The sequence below is a fragment of the Calonectris borealis genome, chromosome 12 (assembly GCF_964195595.1).
Source record: "Calonectris borealis chromosome 12, bCalBor7.hap1.2, whole genome shotgun sequence".
Taxonomy (NCBI): Eukaryota; Metazoa; Chordata; class Aves; order Procellariiformes; family Procellariidae; genus Calonectris; species Calonectris borealis.
This window is the reverse complement of record NC_134323.1, coordinates 15,470,672-15,489,893: the sequence shown is the minus strand read 5'-3', so window position 1 is coordinate 15,489,893 and position 19,222 is coordinate 15,470,672. Positions and strand designations below refer to the sequence as shown.

Sequence of the window (19,222 nt, the reverse complement as noted above, 5' to 3'; positions counted from 1 at the left end):
TCACTTACCTGCCCAAGATTTACTGACTTTTTTTAAATTGCTACCACTTCCAAATTGATTTGGTACGAGGAGTGCAAACAGGTATCTTGTTCTGAAAGAAAAACAGATAAAGGACTTAGAAGGCTGCCAGTGCATGAGGACAGGATAGCGTGTATATCTACACACACATATAAATTTACATATATGTGCATATGTGTATGCACACAAACATAAACATACAGCATTAGACTTTCTCCAAGTTTAAATTATACATCTATTTCTGCATCCTACAAACAATGACCTACCACAATACGATGCATACTCACAAAATGTGAATGGAAAGAGCTGCCTAGTTATTTTTACACATTCAATTAGCAGTGACTGTAAATAGAAGGAAGACAGGGAAATACACAAATGTTTGAATAATGACAGTTTTTAAAACTGAAAAAAGATACATGGAAGAAGGTTACCAAGTTTGAAGTAGGGTGCTGGCAGGAATTTGAGACACTACTTGGACTTGGCTAAGAAAATTCTTCAACTTTTGATACAAAAATTTATTGTGGACAGGATGAAATCGGTAGCATGTACCATACTTAGATGGCCATAGATGGCTTCCTCAGGCATACCAACCATTCCATACTTTTGCAAGGTTCAAGAGGGACTTTCTAGCCAACGTTACAAATAGATTGTACAGACTTTGTGATTATACAGTACTTTCAAAATAATTACTGCATTATAAACCAAAAACTATGTTCAAATGTATCTAAATAAGTTATGTTAATGCACTTTTAATACTACGGAGGTAAGCATTCACAAGTCAGTGCATGTGAACAAGGCATGAGCAGTGTGATGGAGTTCCTTAATTGTATGATCTCAGGCTAATCAAAAGCACTTTAAAGGCCCAAAAGACCGCAATGCATCTGACTGATAGAAAAGTGTTCATTGCTAGCTTTCATATTCTTGACTCGCAGATTCCTGTATTTAAATATTAGCACCAACACAACATAGGGTATATTTTTCTATCACAAGCACTTCTTTCTACTTCTACCTGGTATTTGCCTCTACTCCAGCACAGTAACATAATAATATATCATGAAAGATTTTTTCATTTGAGTTAAAAACAGAAGACAATACTTTAAATCTCTTCAGCTGGTGAAATCACCAAATTTTCAGTGATCTGCAGACAGCTGTTCTGTGTTCAGTGAAGGTGGATGCTCCGTATTCATATAAGAAATGTTTCTCAGAATACTGTTTATCCTTACTCAGGAGCCTTAATATTCAGGTTTCTGAATACTAATGGATAACATTAAACTGGTCAATAGGATCTGAAGACATATCAACACCTAATATGGATAGACAGTTCTGCCATACTTGTATGTAACTTCTGGCATAAAATACTGTTCTCCAAGACAGACGTACTATTGGCAGCGTTCAGCTTCAGCTAAGTACTTCCAAGTACACAATACTAGGAAGCAAGAGATGCAGCTTCTGAGTGGTCTGACTGCTGGGGAGAGCAAGATATGTCTTCAGTACCGTTTCTTTAGAAGAATGCACTGTGACTCCCTGTACCCTTACACTGCAGCACAAAGGTTTGAAGCTTTCTTTACCTGTGTCTTTGGACCCCTGTCAAAGAAATTGCTTTCCTTCTTCCTCAATTTATTCAGGCTGTGCTGTTTCCAGAGTACCATAGTGATCCATTACATAATCCACAGTTGTCTTCCCTAATATCTAATTCCCGTCTAACTAGTAAAAAAAAAAAAAACCAACACCAAAATCAAGACAATAAATTTGGATGCTTGTTAAATTATTATTATTGCCATATACCTTCATTGCTTCCAAATAACCAAATATTGACATGACTCAAAATTTGGTTTCTTGACTCTCAAAACCTACATTGGATAATTTGGAAAAACTATTTATTAGAATCATAGAATCATTCAGGTTGGAAAAAACCTCTAAGATCATCGAGTCCAACCACCTTTCAGATAGACAAGGGATGATTTTATTCTTCCTAAAAAATACACGCAAACTGCCTCTTCTTTTGCTGTCTGAGCTAAAGAAATGAACAGATGTAGAAAACCTTTTGGTTTTGTTGTTGGTCAAGTACAACAGAAGGGGAAGTGGGTGTTACATTCACAAGATGGTGAATACAGTACTGGCAAATACTTGAGTAAGATTTTCTCTTCTGTGAACAAATGCAATAATTTCCATAATTTATTCATTAAATGTAGAAATGTACAGGGCATAAATTCCTTTATGTTTTTTCTCTTAACAAATACGTAAGTGATTAACCTAATATCCATACTGCATATTCTTCCAGAATGATTATTTCACTTCTGAAAAGTGATGAACTCAGAAGACAAAATCAGCAGATGATACTATCACTACACTGGTTTCCAGAAAAATATCTGTGGTTAGAGCAGAATTCCCACACTGTGAATCAAAAGCAGAATTTAAACTGAATTACTGAGGTATCTATAGAAATTTTCTCTGTAAGAAGGTTAGATTGGAGGAAATGCCATCCTGGAAAGAAATACTAACTTGCACACTAAGTTAGTGCTACACAGTTCTCACCAGAAGATGGAAAATCAAAACCATTTTAGCCTTAAAATCTTTACTCCATAAAACATGTTTTTATATGCTCTGTATGTTTCTTGTTTGTTTTCAAGAAAAGACATCATTCTGAAGTTAAAGGCTCTTTTGAAGGTGAAGTATTTGTCAAAATCAGGGGGCGGCAGTCAGGAATGTTTAGAAGGAAATTCTGGTAGCAAAGTTGCTAAGGACACACAGCAGTTTGCCTTGGTTTGTCTTCGTGAACCAGAGAAGAAAGCCAGATCCCTCTTTTCTTACATCAGTCTTGTTTCTAACAGCAAAGCCATTTATTGATGGTCCACCCACATTGCTTGCAAGCCATAATGCACTGGAATACGAAATCAGATAATAGTAGAGCTTAATGAAATTTGAAATGCTTAGAGATTTGACTAGGCAGAGAAAAGCTCTTCAAGTTCATGAATCTCCTTACATTACTGTTACATTCTGGCAGAGCATTCCCACCTGTTCAGAGGAAGCAATTATGGTAGCTGAAGAGACTGCATGGATGACCTGAACCTTGTTTCACAATCTGTTTCACAACAGATGAGAAAATATGACATATTGCTCAAATGCCTGAAAGCTGGTGGAGAGGAAATATCAATGAAAGTGGGGAGATCAAAGGCTGGGCTGGCGGTAGGTCTATGAGACCATAAATGCACTAAGAGTAGCACTTACTGTATAGACATACTTGAAATGGCATTCCATAAGACCACCAACTTAAAATGAGATATATGTTTTATAGTAAACGTATGTGTGTTTGTGTGTGCGTGTATATGTAATACACATATATATTTCATATCACCAGTGATGACAGAAAAAGTAGGTACTCATGTATATGAGCATATGCATGCTGGCAAAGCTGTATCTGACAAAACAGGCACAAGTTTTCTAGGGTACCCTTTAGTAGGCTAAAACTTAGCCTCTTGTAATGTGAAGGAAGTTGGCATCAATTTAAAATTTAATTTCAAATTGATTCAAAGATAGTCCAATTCAGACTGTAAGGGCACTACTCAGAAATTAAATTTATTGGACTGGCTGGCAAAGCCATACTATGATTGAACATATTTCCTAGCTTTAAAACTTATACAAATTATTTTTGACACCACAACTGTTAAAAATTTATGCAGACATAGAAAAGGAATAATGTTGCTGAATGTTTAATGCTATTCATTTCCCAGCACTGCCTAGGAGTAAACAGGAATGACACGTTCCTTTCTGATTATGGGCTGTGAGTAAGATCAGCCGGCTTCTTCATGCTCTGTTCTGTGTGCTTCTCTCATAAACCTTCACATCTGCCTTAGTCTTGCTGCCTGTTAGCATATGGTGCACTTGTGTGCGAATGTACTTGCGCAAAACAAGAATAAAGTGTTTTTTTTATTTGATACATTTCTTTTACCAGAAGTGGAAGCTCTTCCTTTCATATTGTACTAGACATATAATGATCTCTAAACACACTAATTGCCTTAAAGTTTTTCCTTCTTGATTTTAGCTATGCTGTGATTTCTTTCTTATCATATCTCCTATTCTCATCACAATAAAAATAGCTAACAACAATACATAAAAAAAGGAGATTTCAGTTTTCAGCTCTACAGAAATGTATTTTTTTTGGGCTGTGTGAATCAGTCTTCTGAATATCATCCTAGCATTGCTTTACCAGTGTATCTTTACTTACACAGTTAAGTAATTGTTACTCGATTGTCAAATCCAATGCAAAATAGATATATATCTTAAACTTAATCATATTATTATCTATTCTAGATTTATAGAAAACCAAGGCTGGATATATGAATAGGGCCTTACTGATGTGTTTTAATGCCCACTCAGGCATTCCTCAAAATGATGGTCAACATGTTGATTCTGACTAAATGGAGCTGAAAATCAGATTTTCTCAATATATCACATCAGCATACACATCTGCTGATCAGTGTTAATTAGTCTTATATTTTCCAATTTGTAATCTGCGTATGTTTTATGGGGATGTAAGTAGTAACACATTAGCATATATAATCTCTCTTTGGAAAGCTTCTGCTGAGCAAGTGACCACTAAATTGCTGTTAATGTAAACATTAATCAGATTGAATGCCAGTATGGAAAAGTCTCAAGTTTAGAGGGAAAATCACCTTTCTACCATGTATCTTACTGTTGAACTGTAATTAAGTAAGACCATGATCTTTTCTGAATATTCAATGACAAATAAATATATCTGGTTTGGCATCTTTTATGCCACCTTGAAGAGCTAATCACTTCACCGATGTGAATGCATGCCAGTCAGTCTTCAATGGTGAATTAAATTTCCAATTTCCACCCATTGGATGAAGGAATAAAAAAAGAGAGGGGAAAAATTGCATAAATTAGTATGAAATGATTTAATCTGAGAAAGAGGAGGTCAGCATATAATGCCACAAAGTGATGAATACTTCACAGAAATGTAATGACCTGTATTTGGCCTAAACAAGCCATTGTATGACCATAAATGTACCATTACTGTGAGCAAATGAGGATTGCAGTTATAGTAGGTAAATGGTAATAAATACATAAAATACAATCTGTTGTCATTAACAGAGAAAGCATTTAAATTACAGTGCTGATGTGCACTGTAATAACATTCTTAGTTATTCACCCTTCAAAATTTCTCTTGTTCTTACAGGACTTGTCTTTCCTCAAACAACCCAAAACCACTGAAAGAAGTGAAGCTAAACCAGAGACTTTTTATGAATTTCCCAAGGTGTAACTATACACATTTACAAACTGGACTGAACATTTCTACAGAAGGAATGTTTATCTTTAAGTTTGGTCAAGAAAAGGAAGAATTTGTGAATAGTTCACAGAGAGGCCAACTGGAACACGGGAACTTCTCAGATTCAGTGCAAATATAGATAAAATAGGTTATCTAAAATAAGAAAAAGCATTACGTCAAAGAAGGCCAAAGAAGTGAGATGACTTAAAACTTAAGTTATCTATAAATCTTACACATATTGGTTTTTTTAACTACAATGAGGTGTATACAGAAAGCTACTCATTCAAAAACATTCTCCTCCTAAAGCTAACTGAAATAGAAATACCTCCAGTCGCATGCTTCTACATAATAATTAGAGGGACACAGACCACAAAATAGAAGTGATCATCCTGAGGAAACCTAGAGTACCGTGATGATAGGCCAAAGGAGATAGGAAGCGAATTGATGAATTGAAGAAAGGCAGGAGGGATTTCTAGACAAGACATGGTCGGGAGTGCGTTAGCTGCTGAGGGGACAAACCCTGGCACTCTGCTGCTAAGTGCTGACAATGATCAAGACTTCACTTATGTCAACAGAAACTGAAAAGGCACAATGCTTCATAGCAATGTGACTTCAGAGAACAAGACTGAGAAGGTAAAAAAGGATGGAAATAGTGTGTGAATTTATGCAAACTTTAAGCTGAAAGCAAAACAGCAGAGCTGAGGTCTTAAAAAAACAAAAGTAGATCATTTGCCAGAGCCTGGAAGTCTCAGTCTACCAGACCTAAATAGTCAACAAGAGGAATGTAAAATGCGAGGTCTGGGATTTGGTTTTCTTCCTATTCCTTTCTTGCTTGCTTTCTAGATACAGAAAGCTGGGGAGACTGGTTAGTGAGAATTATTTTGCAGTGTTAGATTTCTTTATTAAAAAGTACCATTGTTCAAGCAGATCCTACACTACAAAAAACACGCAAAGTTCTTGCAAGAACACACAAAGGTATGTGGCAGTTTTTCTCACTGCTAAGGAGTGAGGGAAATACTTTAGGAGGGAGATGAATGTTAATACAGAATGGCTGCCTTTTGTAAGAAAAGAGGTGGTTCATTTCTTGAATGGGTTTCTAAGTAGGGTGGTCTCCTGATCAGAATACCCATTTGTTTTTTATTCTATTTCTTACTATTCCCTTTTAACCTTTTTTGTGAAGTTTCTTTTGACTGATACTGGTTTAATTGCAGTAATAACCACCAAAAAACCCCTAAAATACAATGATTTTTTAAATTAGCATTATTTACTGCAAAGAAAGAGGAAACGCTATTTCTCTCTGCAGTAAAAACAGTAAAAGCTCAGGAGGTTTTGGTACTGTTTTTAGTACAATTGCAAACATTTCATGGGAAGGTAAGTATAATTACCATCAAGTACAGCTTTGACCTTAACACATACCTCAAAGGACAATTAGGTTCAGCTCTGAAGGGTTTTATCTTTAAGCCTCTTGCTGAAAAAAAACACTTTCTTTCTATTGTCCAGACTTCATTACATGCCAAACATAGTATTTGTGGCTGCGATAGAGCACCAGATATTTAATGTTCTGGTTATGTTATAGCATATGCATAATAACCTACAAATCATACAACCTTCTTAAGTTTTCCTCTGCTGACTCCCTTTTAATATATCTTTAAAGACATTTGTGGTCTCATTCTGTATTTCTTTTACATAGTGCTTGCATTCACTGTGGATAAACATGAATGAAACTTTTGGAGGTTATCGGAACTGTCATCTGTATGGAGATTGGTTAGCTTTCAATAATATACACAATACACATGCTGCCAAACATGCTAGTCTTGGACCTCTGATGAGGTAAAATTAGGCCTGAGCAAGGTGAAATTAGGCAGCAAATTTCTTTTCTTTTTTTTTTTAAGAAATTATTTGATCAAGCTGTGAATTTACATGTAACTTCTGAGGAAAAAAAAAAAAAAAAAAGAAAAAATTTGCAAACTGCAGACCATGCTCTCAAAAAGAGGAAAGGATGAAATGAAAATTGCCCTGTATTCGCTGTTAACAAATTGCTCTCCAGCATATCTTAAGTAAACTAGCCTGAGGTATGTCCTGTGGACACAGCATCGAATACATGCACGCTGCATGTGTCCATGAATAGTAAGCAGGTATGAAATTGTGTGATTATTAAAGAGGAATCAAATTACCTCACAAGTAGGCCTGGAAAAATGAAGAGATCATTGCAATGTGTTGAAGGACAAGGTACTGATGAGGTAGATGAGGTGTCTTTGTGCAAGGTTTAACAGTGCTTTTTTTGCTTTTTAGAGCTAAAATTATAAGCCTATTAAGAAAAGGGTCTTTCAGTAGAAGTCAGAAAACATGATATTCATTCTGTTCCCTCTCATAGGAAAAGGAGAACTGTAAGAGTCAGAAAAATAACCAGAGCTATGGCAGATCACTATATCCTAATGGGGAAAGTCCATGCTTCCAGTACCTGAGTTTGATCTCTAAAAAGGCACCGAGAATCAAGTTTTTTTGTTTCCTCTATGCCTAATGTTCTTCATTTGTTCAATGGGCCTAACATAACCTTTATTCTGAGAATAAAAACATTAAAAACTGATTCAGTATTATGGTAATGGATAACATTTTGTAAGCAGGACAGAGGAATCACTCCTCTAGGCCTGTTACAGCAGAGATGAGATAGGCCTAGTTCAAATATAAGAAAGACTTTGCAAAACAGATTATTGTTTTGGGACTTCTCTGGGATTTTTTTTTTTTTTTCAAAAAACATCTTCCCAGTACTTTTTTCCCTCTAAACCTTCCTCTCCACCAATGAATAAAACATTTCTTTTGAAGCATTTATTTTCATTCTTTCCATATTTTCTGTGACCCTTATTGTCTACAAAAGACAGAAGATGGTTATTTTCTCAAAAAAAAAAAAAAAAGTTTTGCTCATTGCACTGTGAATCAAATACTTGACCCACATAACTTTCTTCATGAAAAGCTCCAACTCTCCTTACGCACAAAATGCACTGGTTTCTTTTGATGCCTTTTGAATCTGCCACAATGCAAGTCGTCATTATTACTTGTGTTCTCACCCTTGATCCATTTGGAAGTTTTCCCAGCTACAGAAATTTAATGAAAAATGAAAAGCAAGAACCTGAAATCTTCATAGACTTTTCTCAATGGATTTTGCAAAAAAATTTGTTGTTTCAGGAAGGTAAAGCAGTATTTTATTAACCAAAAGTCAAGGCACATAGGTACCTAATTCTCTTCTGAAGCAAGGAGATTCAAGCGTCTAAATATTTCTGCAAACCTAGGCCTTGGACAAAGATGAATGATGACATAATGTGAACTGAGATATATTTAAAAGATGTGTAGATGTGGTGCTTAGGGACACGGTCTAGCAGTGGACTTGGCAGTGCTAAGTTAACAGTTGGACTTGATGATCTTAAAGGTCTTTTCCAGCCTAAACAATTCTATATTCTCTTCTATTTTTCTCCTTATCGTGTAATTTTCTGTTTGTTATTCCTTATTCTCTCCTTCCCCTATTCCCCTCACTATTTTTACAATTCCTTCACTCTTCTAATTCCTTGACTTCAGTGTGCTACAAATCAGCCTAAGGACTATATAGTTTTACAAATGTAAGAGAGAATGAATAGCAGAATGGGTGGCATAAACAAGACGAAGCAAATCTCTCCTGACTAGTTCAAGGGTTCAGAAAGCTAACTGCCACTGTCTGCATGAGTCAACTCAAAAGACACACATGCACAATGCAGAGAGTAGTGTGACACACTATTGCTATATCTACGTTAGGAGACAGTAGAGGATGGGGCGACAGAACCAGCTGTTACTGAGGACTTGATGCCCACGCCACACATGTTTAGGAGGATTTATTCTGGGCTAACTTTAGGCAGGTTCATTAAGGTTTGGAAGAGACCTGCTGGTTTAAGTTAAACTGAATGCAATCCAGTTCATGTGCTCTGAGATTACACATGATGTGAAACAAAGCACAGCAACTGAAAATGATCAGATGAGCTTTAAAGTGCCCTCCTGCTCCAAACCTGAACACCGATGTAAGTGCAGCCTATGTCATTTAAAATCCTCTTGATTTCACAAGGATCGTACATAATTTTCCCAATCAATTTTGGGGAAATGGACCTAAATGGAAATTGACTTTTAAATAGGAAGCGATATTGTCCTGAGCAGAGAAAATAGTAATTTGCATTTTAATAGGAAGTTTATGTGTCTTGTTCCAGACTTTCTGGATGGACAGGAAGAATATGTACGGAAGAGATGTTACAGTCTAGGATACCTATAAATTTAAAGGTTAAAAAAGCCTACAAAAATACCTCTTGAAATTTAAAATATTGTTTATGAAAGGAATGTTTTTAAACCTTTTAGAGCAACCACTAGTGACATTTTATCCTTTAAGGATGAGAGAAATAGTCTGAAACATAGAAATAATGAGATTTTTTTTTTCCTCCAAATGTGGAGCACGCTCAGGTGAAGCTGAAACTGAATTCCCGGCTAGAACTCTGCTGCAGCTTGCAAAGCTACCTAAATCAAAGTGACAGTCCAACCAGGAACTGAGAAATATGTCACAACAAATTCCTTTAAAATATAAAATAATTTCACATGCTCTCCAGACCATTATCATTTTGTAATTGTAAAGAGAGATGAAGATTGCACAAGGATATTTCAGGTGTTCTTTACTCTTACCCATATCCTCAGTTTTAGTGATTGCATCTCTTTTATTCTATTGCTATGTTTATTAAAAAGATGCTTTATGTAGAACATCTTCTAGGCCTATAATCTTAAGGAAATCTTTCTTTACATTGTGTCATTTGCATTTTTTCATTATTTTTTACTATGAGTAACCTGTGTAATTCATTCCATGAAAAGATTTTTTTCTTTAAAGAAATTAGACCTCCTTTTTGGATCATTAGTAGTGCATAATCTTCAAATGGGACATTAAAAACCATAATCAGTGACATCACCATGACAACCGATTAAGAAATGCCTAGAGAAGCTTCTGAATATGTGATTTTTTAATATAATACATTTAAATGAGTTCATCAGAACAAAGCACCCTAAGTAGATTTATTGTGAACTGAATATCTAGAAATAATTTGGCTATATAACTAACACTAAAAATCTTCTCAATGTGACTTCAATAGATGGGGGGGAAGAGGCATCAAAATTCTCCCTGTGACTTCGATAGATTTAGCAGGGGGGAAGCATCAAAAGAAAAATTTGGTTTTCTTGCACTAACAGACAAACCTTCACTTCAGTATATGAGTTATGGAAGTTGGGTACTGATCCTGCCACCACTTTGCACAACAGCACTGCTTCTATTCAGATAGCAGCTCTAGCAGAGAAAGGTGCTATCTCTGAGCGCAGAAGGCAGATCTGATCTTTATGACAAACGTCACCAAAGACATTATCTGATTCCTGTTTTAAGTATGTCAAGGTTCAAAAGCTAATTCTTCAGAACCCCTGCACAGAAGCTACTTGACTTTTAAAAAGCTCTAAAGTTCCTCAGTACATAGTTTTGTATCCTTAAGGTTGAATGTACTTCAGCTGGAGGCATTAAAAAAATTAGCTCCTTAAACACCAATGGGATTTACAGACGAAGCCTCAACCCATCTTTTCCAAGTCTTTTGGTCTTGCTACATCACACATTGCATTTCATTAATTGTTTTTTGGTGCATACTTCTTCCTATATAATTTACAGTCTACTAACTTGTAGTTACATATTACACCAGGTGAGGGCCTCTAAGAATTAGGCATTGCTGAAATCCCTATTGTGCTTTAGCCCCTAGTTATTACAAGATGCTTTGCCCATTGTCCTGCCTGCTCTAATGAGTGAAATTGGAAGCAGCAGAAACATTGGTATGGCATACAACAACAGTAAAATATAAATAAAACATGCCATAAAATGCCTACCTGCAATATATTGTGTTACAAGGTTACATAAACTATATACTCAGTAGCTGAGGAAAAGGCACTCACAAGAGTAAAAACCAATCAAAATAATATATTGAAATGTATCAACAAAAGCTTAAAAAGAAAAAAAAGGTACTTTTACAGATAATCTGTTTGAAGAGATTAGTTATACTTCACAAGAGTAAACTACCCAGCACGCTTGCTGTAAAACTCCTGGCTCATCCTCAAAATAGCTAAAATAATATCGGAATTTCTTCTTCACATCTTCCATTTTCCAATCTGTCCAAGTTACAGCTTGTTCTTGTCTTTTATGGTTATGTCTCCTACTTCTGCCAGCTGTGTTTATTATACCCTTTACTAGATTAGATCTTGTGTTAGCTACGTCTGTTGCAAGCAGAATGCATGTTTGAAATAAAACATTTCCAAAATACTGTATTGTGGTAAGTGTTGGGGGGTGAAGGAGTGGGGGTTAGCTTTCCACATAACATACAGCTTTCCCTTAGAATGATATATCCTTTTCCTACTGCAAGGAGATCACAGTAGGGGCAGTATCTTGACTACTGTAAACTGGCACTGCTCTGTCTAAGTTTTCTGGGTCTGTGATATTTTATATCAGCTGCAAATCTGCCTCTTAAACCATGCTGTTGCTTCCTAAAATATTGTGAATCTAGATGTTTTTTAGTCTAAAACTGATAAAACGGGCTACTGACTTCGGGATGCTCACCCTCAAAATGCTTTAAAGGAGTTGAAGGAGAAGGTTTTAAACACCTTCTAAAAACTGGGTGTTTTGAATTGGTATCAAAACTATAGGCATTCCCAAATCACCAATCCCTTTTGAAAACCCAGGCCATTATACTTACAAAACACTGACTCTCAATTAAACTCCTTGTTATTCTTTTACTAATGAGACACTTTACCAACCTGTCATCACCCACTGTGATTAATTCTCTACTTGTAAAATTTTAGCTCTCTCTCTGCTGCTGCTGTTAATGTGCTTTGTGCCAAATAAAAATGAAGATGATGTTTACAAATCCTGTCTGGAGGTTGCTTTAAAAAAGCTCTTTGGCTTACATTAATGAGGCCAAGTGTACTGATTTTTGTTCAAAATTGTTCCGGATAATTAAACACTGTAACAAACTACCACGGAAGGTGTGAAACTCACCATTGCTTGAAGAGCTTTATAATATAGTATCTTTTAAAATATACCTTTTTTATTACCTGCCTATGGTTCACATACAGAGGAATTCAGATTTGAAGACTGTGTGCATTCTTTTAATCTTAGTAACATTTGTGAATCTAGGAATAAGCACGAGAAAACATTTCTAAAAAGCAGGATCTATTTAGTCATATAGTCATCTTGAATAAAAACTGATATCAAAAAACTACAGCACAGAATCTTGCACTGTGGACTGCACATTGCATTACTAAGAACAGCGTGAAATTTATCTCCAGCAGATCAGGAAACCAGAACTATAAGGAATAGAAACCTGCAATTTCGTGCTGTGTCACTCCTTCTCTTCGAGCTGCACAGTTCTCCAGGAAAGGACTTTCCCTAGAGTGTTATCTAAAAATATAAGTCAACGTACAGTTGTTGATTTGTATAACGATAAGTACACCCCCTCTCCCAATTCTGCATATTCTGAACCCAATCCAATTCACAGTCCAAGATTGTGTAATACGTTCCATAATGCATGTGAAATGAAGGAGATGTTACTACTGTTAAGGAGATCTTTGTTGAAGATTTTTTTTAATTGCTAAGTAGATCTTCTGGATGGTCTAGGATCCTAATAGACAATATGAGTGAAAAATAGTTCTGAACTACACTTTCACTGTTATACAGTAATGTACTTGCAATTCAAGACTGGGTGCCTGATCATCCTCCTGTATTAAAAGAACTTCAGAGGTTATTCTGCCTCACAATTTATAAGGAATGAAGGAAGACAATGTCTGATCCATCTAAAAAGCACAGTGGCAGTATTCAGATTGCAGGCCTCTCAGGAACTAATGTATTTAAAGAGCTTTTATGCTGGAGACAGTTAGCTTTCTCCCTTTTTCATACTAAATAAATTTCATTAAATTAAATAGGATGAAGCCATGCTTTAAGTCTTCTAATCTTAAAATCTTCTAATGCTTTGCAAATCTCAAATGTCCAAACTACATACAGTAGATGCGTCTTGCAAGAATGCAGATTTCTAATCCTACTCATTCTTCAGTTTACTCAGATACACATATTTACCAAAAAAATTCACACAATTTTGTATTTTAGTGCTCTGACTTTATATGTTTGTGTCTACTGTTTTCCCAGAGCCAGAGGAGGATTCCTACTGCCATCCTGGGAAAATGCTTCATGTTCAGAAATTTAAAATACAGTAAAAAGGAACAGATAGATGAAACTTCATATTTATTATAAAACTAGAGAAAATGTGGCAGAAAAAAACTCTAGCATACAATGAACAGGTGTGTATAAATTACTGTCACTTCACTGAAAAAGAGAAAGTGGAAGCCAGATTATAATGAAATCTGAACGCACAGAAATTGGAAGCCATGATAAGAGAAAAACTGACTGTTGAATCTCAAGGCCTGCATTTTTCTTCCCTAAAGTATGGAATGAAAGCCAGCAAATCTCAAACCATCTCCTTCCACTTGAAATCTGAAGCAATCCTCAAAAACAGAGAACTGCAAAACAGCGTTTTAAGCTATATTGTTAGAACATTTATTCATCAGAACCATAATGAGAATTAATGTAAAGAGATGTACATTTTTTTTGTCTTTAACAGAGGAGAATGATCTCTTCTGAAAACATTATCACAACCACAATTTTAAATTTCTTTCGGGATAGTTTTTTTTATATAGTCTGAAATGCCAGATGAGATCTATATATGGCAGTGAGATATATACTAAAAAGAAACAGTATGTATTATATTTGCTTCATTTTACTGCTGTCAGTTTGGGTGCAAGATGTGACAGTTCTGGCACTGGCGGACACCTATCCATGGGAAATTAAACTGAGCTCAGCAGAGTATTTCACAGGAACCCATGAATAGTGGATCCTTCCTTTATTTCTTTCCTAAGATCTAAGCTGAAAATCTAGGGTATGTCTACACGGATGGGTACAGACAAACACGAGTTCTCTCTGCCAGCTCCCAGTTGTACGAATTCAAATAATTTCCACTCAAAATGTCATGTAGGTTTGTTAGTGCTTAGTCAAGCTAATAACACCCTACCATGTGGCACAGTACAGATAAACCTTTATAAGTGCAAACTCTTGAGTCCCACTGTGCCACCTTGCCACTCATACTTAGTTTAAAAGTACCATTTCAGATTGTATCGTTTGGAGACATATATAGAAAGCATTTAAAAGTGTACCTTTACGTATTATACTTGTTACAAACTACAGCCCAGATATTATGCATCATCACTGAGTCCAGTATTGCAAGTCTAGAAGACTGCTCAATATCAGCCACAGTGCTACCTAAGTTATTTGCAACTGTACTGAGTACCTCAGTAGAAAGCAGTTACTGGACTGATCATATTCCACGTGAAGTCAGTTTAAAAGTGCCCATTAACTTCCATGAGAAAAGCCAGCCATTAAAATACCAATTGTTCAATTCTGTTTTGCTTATTTTTCTGTCACTGCATTTTCATTAAAATTACTTATCTCTCCTTACTAGAAACCTGCCGCATTGATACTAATGAATAATCGATGTGAATACTCTACCAGTAGCTTTTTAACGTGCATTTAAAAAAGGAAGCCAAATGCTTCCATGTTATTTTGATACTTAATAAAACCAAAATTATTATTTACTACAAGGGCATAGCTTAAATAATTTTTTGTTCTCAAACTGTTACAAAACCTACAACAAATAAGAAAGTACTCTGAGAAAGCTTTGAACTCTCAGATTTTACTCCTTTTAATGCATTTAGAGCCATGCATTTTGTGACCAAAAGAAGAGAAAGGAGCATGGCAATCAGGTTTATAAAACAGAGTTATCTGTTCAGTTGTGTTCACTGTGAAATGCTAAAAGTTAAGCTTTGTATTTGAGTCCCCATTGGATTAGTTACATCACGTCTTTTCAGTTCCCTACAGGCCAACCTCCCGCAGTGCAATCAGTCCCTGAGTGTCTTTCACAACTGTGCACTCCCACTGAACTTGGTGGGAGTCCATATGGGTGCAGGGAGTCCTCCCTACCGTCTGCACGGCAGGATTAGGTCAGAGCCGCTTAGAATTTTTTAAGTCTCTTTCTCTATTACACTGGTCCAGACAGTGATGCAGTAAACAGCATTAATGTTTTAAAAAGGTAAATAGCAAATATCAGTATCACTATAAACTAAGATGACAATTTTGGACAAATGGATAATGAGTCTAGGCATTGCTTTCTTAAGTTAAATTATTGCAAGTAGCTCCACTGTATAACATATGAGAGAGACATGTATAAATAATATTAAAATACGTTACTACAGGATGCTATCCATTATTTCGTAGCACTTATACATTATAATGTGCATTAGTTTCTACTGTCCTACTCAACACTGCCCTAAATAACTAAGGGGGAAAATGTGTATTAATCATTTACTGATTACTAATATATTATTTATAAGTGGCCATAAATTAAAAGTGTAATTTTTACAATAAAAATGTGTTCCTTAAGGCACAGACACGATGAACTTCATGTAGATTCTATATATTTATATGTTTAACAAAATTTATGTATATTTTAAGACTAAGAATGTGGGAGAACCTTGTAAGAGTGAAATTATATATACTAGTGAAGTCCTACTGCCCTAAAAAGAACTATACAACGTATTGCAGTATGCAATACTAGAGGTCAAGTTTTATTTTCCTCGCATAGTCTACTCATCTTCAAACTACAGTTCCCATTAAAGTCAATGGAAAAAAGTTTCAAATTACTTAAGCCACAGTTGATTGGGCCATTTGATACATCTGAAACTATATTCAGTGTAGAAATGTCTTCTCCCTTCTTGCTGAAGATATATGCAGGAATAAAATATGTTAGCAAAGATATAAATGTCAGGAATGTCAATAGGATTTAGAGATAGATTATATATGCTGCAATTTTCAAGATATCCAAAATGGTTTTGGACCATCTTTAATGACAGGCGAAATGCAGAGCTTATCTGAGGATTGACAGGGACATTGGCTCACCTGTGATTTACCTGCATGCTATAAGATGAAAGTTGTATTTCTGCTACCGCGGAATCAAATCAGAAACCCGGTTAAGAGTTGCCCCATAGTCTCCCTGTACTCCTGGTATGGAAGAAATAATCTAAGCAGTTTACTTGGGGCACTCTGCCAATTCTAACTTTTCTTACCAACTCACCTGTACTGAGGGGCACAGCGTGTCAGAGACTTACCCACTGCGTGGCTGCCTGGACAGGAAAGGAAGCACTCAGGCCTATCACCTACCCCGGTAATTCCAACAGTCAGCACACAGGAAATTGAAATCTTGCCTTCTATCCATGTGTTGTGGTTTAACCCGGCAGGCAGCCAAACACCGCACAGCCGCCCGCTCACTTCCCCCTCCCCCAGTGTGACGGGGAAGAGAATCAGGGAAAAAAAAAAGTAAAATTTGTGCATTGAGCTACAAACAGTTTAACAGAACAGAAAGGAAGGAAAAATAATAATAATGATAATAATAATAATGATGATAGAATATACAAAATGAGTGATGCACAATGCAATTGCTCACCATCCGCTGACCGATGCCCAGCCAGTTCCTGAGCAGCAATCGCTGCTCCCGGACCATGCCTCCTAGTTTATATACTGAGCATGACGTCATATGGTATGGAATACCCCACTGGCCATTTGGGTCAGCTGTCCTGGCTGTGCTCCCTCCCAGCTTCTTCTGCACCTGGCAGAGCACAGGAAGCTGAAAAGTCCTTGACTACTGTAAACACAACTTAGCAACAGCTAAAACATCAGTGTGTTATCAACATTCTTCTCGTACTAAATCCAAAACACAGCACTATACCAGCCACTAGGAAGAAAATTAACTCTATCCCAGCCAAAACCAGGACACCATGAAACAGATTGTCCATGTGTAAAAGGATGCTAACATAAAATAAGTTTGAGTTCTGTAAACTTGTAATTTTTGAAAAAACTTTTGTGTTTACTATAGCAATTTGGAGGAACATGATGCAACCTGCACCAAAATACCATCAGCAGTATTTTTATCAACGGCAGAACCAGATATTAAGTCCTCTCAATGCCCCCTGCACGCCACTTGGTACTATGGATAGCCTGTCTGACGTGTGTGGAGCTACCTTCTAAAGTAAATGAAGCTCCAAAGTATTTTTTCTACAGCCATTTTAGTCATGTGAGTTTGGAGTATTGATTGAGAATTTTCTCATTCTATTGATTACACAAAGCCTTTCCAATGAAAAGACTGTGCATACCATTAACCCTTATCTTAGATATGGAACTCCTGGGATGCTAAGAAAAAAGTCTTTTTTTTAGGCCAAATATGGGTTTCTTTTTCACAGGTAAGTTTTCTACAAATTTTTTTTTCATTTTCTTTTTCTTTATGCTCAAAACGATTTTTAGACAAAAGCACCCTTTGGTGAGCAGCATCTATTCAGCATACTAGTTCAATTAAATATTGCCTGATAACTAATGAAGCTCATATGTTTTCTACAGGTTTTTCTTGAAGGAAACCTTGCTGTTACTTGGATTTGAACTTCCAGGGAAGCATTCTAAAACAAAAAAGACGACAGCAAATTATCTACACCACATTTCAGTGGCCTGGAAGTCTTATTACAACCAAAAATCTAAAATATATCCCTTTTATTTTTAATCTACTAATAGATAGCTTAACTAGGTTGCAATAATACTTAGCATTTTACATGCCAGATAAAATACTCAAATATAAACTAATCAGTTTTTAAAATCTTATGTCACTGTGCCTTGTTATCCCCAGTTTCTAGTTAGGGAAACTGAGTCAGGAAGCAAGATAACTTTGCTGAGGGCTACCCAATTACACCTTGCTCTCCTTACAGTCCTTTATGCTTTTGCAACCTCCGTTGGTGACGTAAGCAGGGTCAGGACTCAGATTAAAAACAGGTACCTGCAGCTCATTTAAATGCATAAAACATATACATGCATACTAGATGATATGCAGTTTTTTTACATTCAAGTAAATCTTTAAGTATTCTTATTCACATGTCCCACAGATCCTAGAAACTACTTCCTACTGATAGAAAGCTACTGAAAACAATAAAAGACCTCATACATGAAAAGGAACCTGTTAAAAAACATGAACAAGTTTCTCAAGTAAGTGAAGGGACTGTGTGGCTCAGGGGAATGGTTATTGAATTTTAGAAAGCTTTAAATCTAAGACACCTTTTGAATCCATCCCAGATTCACCGTGAATGAAAACCATTACCATCGTATATGCGCTGAGGTATGTGAGATGAATTTGGTGTCTCAATCTAGTGTCTTTTGAGCAGTCATTCGGATCACAAAGTCACTATGACATCTTTCAGTAACTGGCATCCTTATTGATGGAATCAACAGGATTTAATGGCCATGGAGACTGAACTACCTTCACTCACACTTCAGGCATATTGATGAGGCAGAGGGGATGTTTGTGCTGTCATTGACTATACTATTGCAGCCTGAAGATAAACAGAGGGATTTCAGTTTTCAAGGCTGTCAATCTGGCGTTTTCCACAAGAAGGAAACGTCTAAAAACAAAGCTGAGAGAAGTCCAGCTCCAAATGACACGAATAATGATGAATAGCTTGGAAGACCATACTTAATATCATTCATATTTGTTTAAAATAAAAAGCACATGCCAAGTTTTCAGTGTCCTGATTCTCAGTCCTTTTTAAAAGAACCAACTGTATGTGGAGAGAGAAGGAAAAGACAGCACAAGTGTATACTGCCGCACTGTATTGCAATGATACCATATTGAAATGATAGAAACTCTTTGCATATAGCAGCTGGAAACCCAAATGTAACATATTTCTGTATTTCAAGCA

The 19,222-nt window shown here is 36.2% G+C and overlaps 1 long non-coding RNA gene across 1 annotated transcript; it reads left to right on the top strand.

The window, feature by feature from the left end:
* Window positions 1-1,533: 1,533 nt before the first annotated feature.
* LOC142087027 (uncharacterized) lies at window positions 1,534-18,618 on the top strand. Its single transcript, XR_012675299.1, has 3 exons — window positions 1,534-1,568; window positions 18,413-18,512; window positions 18,600-18,618. It is a non-coding gene; the product is annotated as an uncharacterized LOC142087027 (long non-coding RNA).
* Window positions 18,619-19,222: the final 604 nt, after the last annotated feature.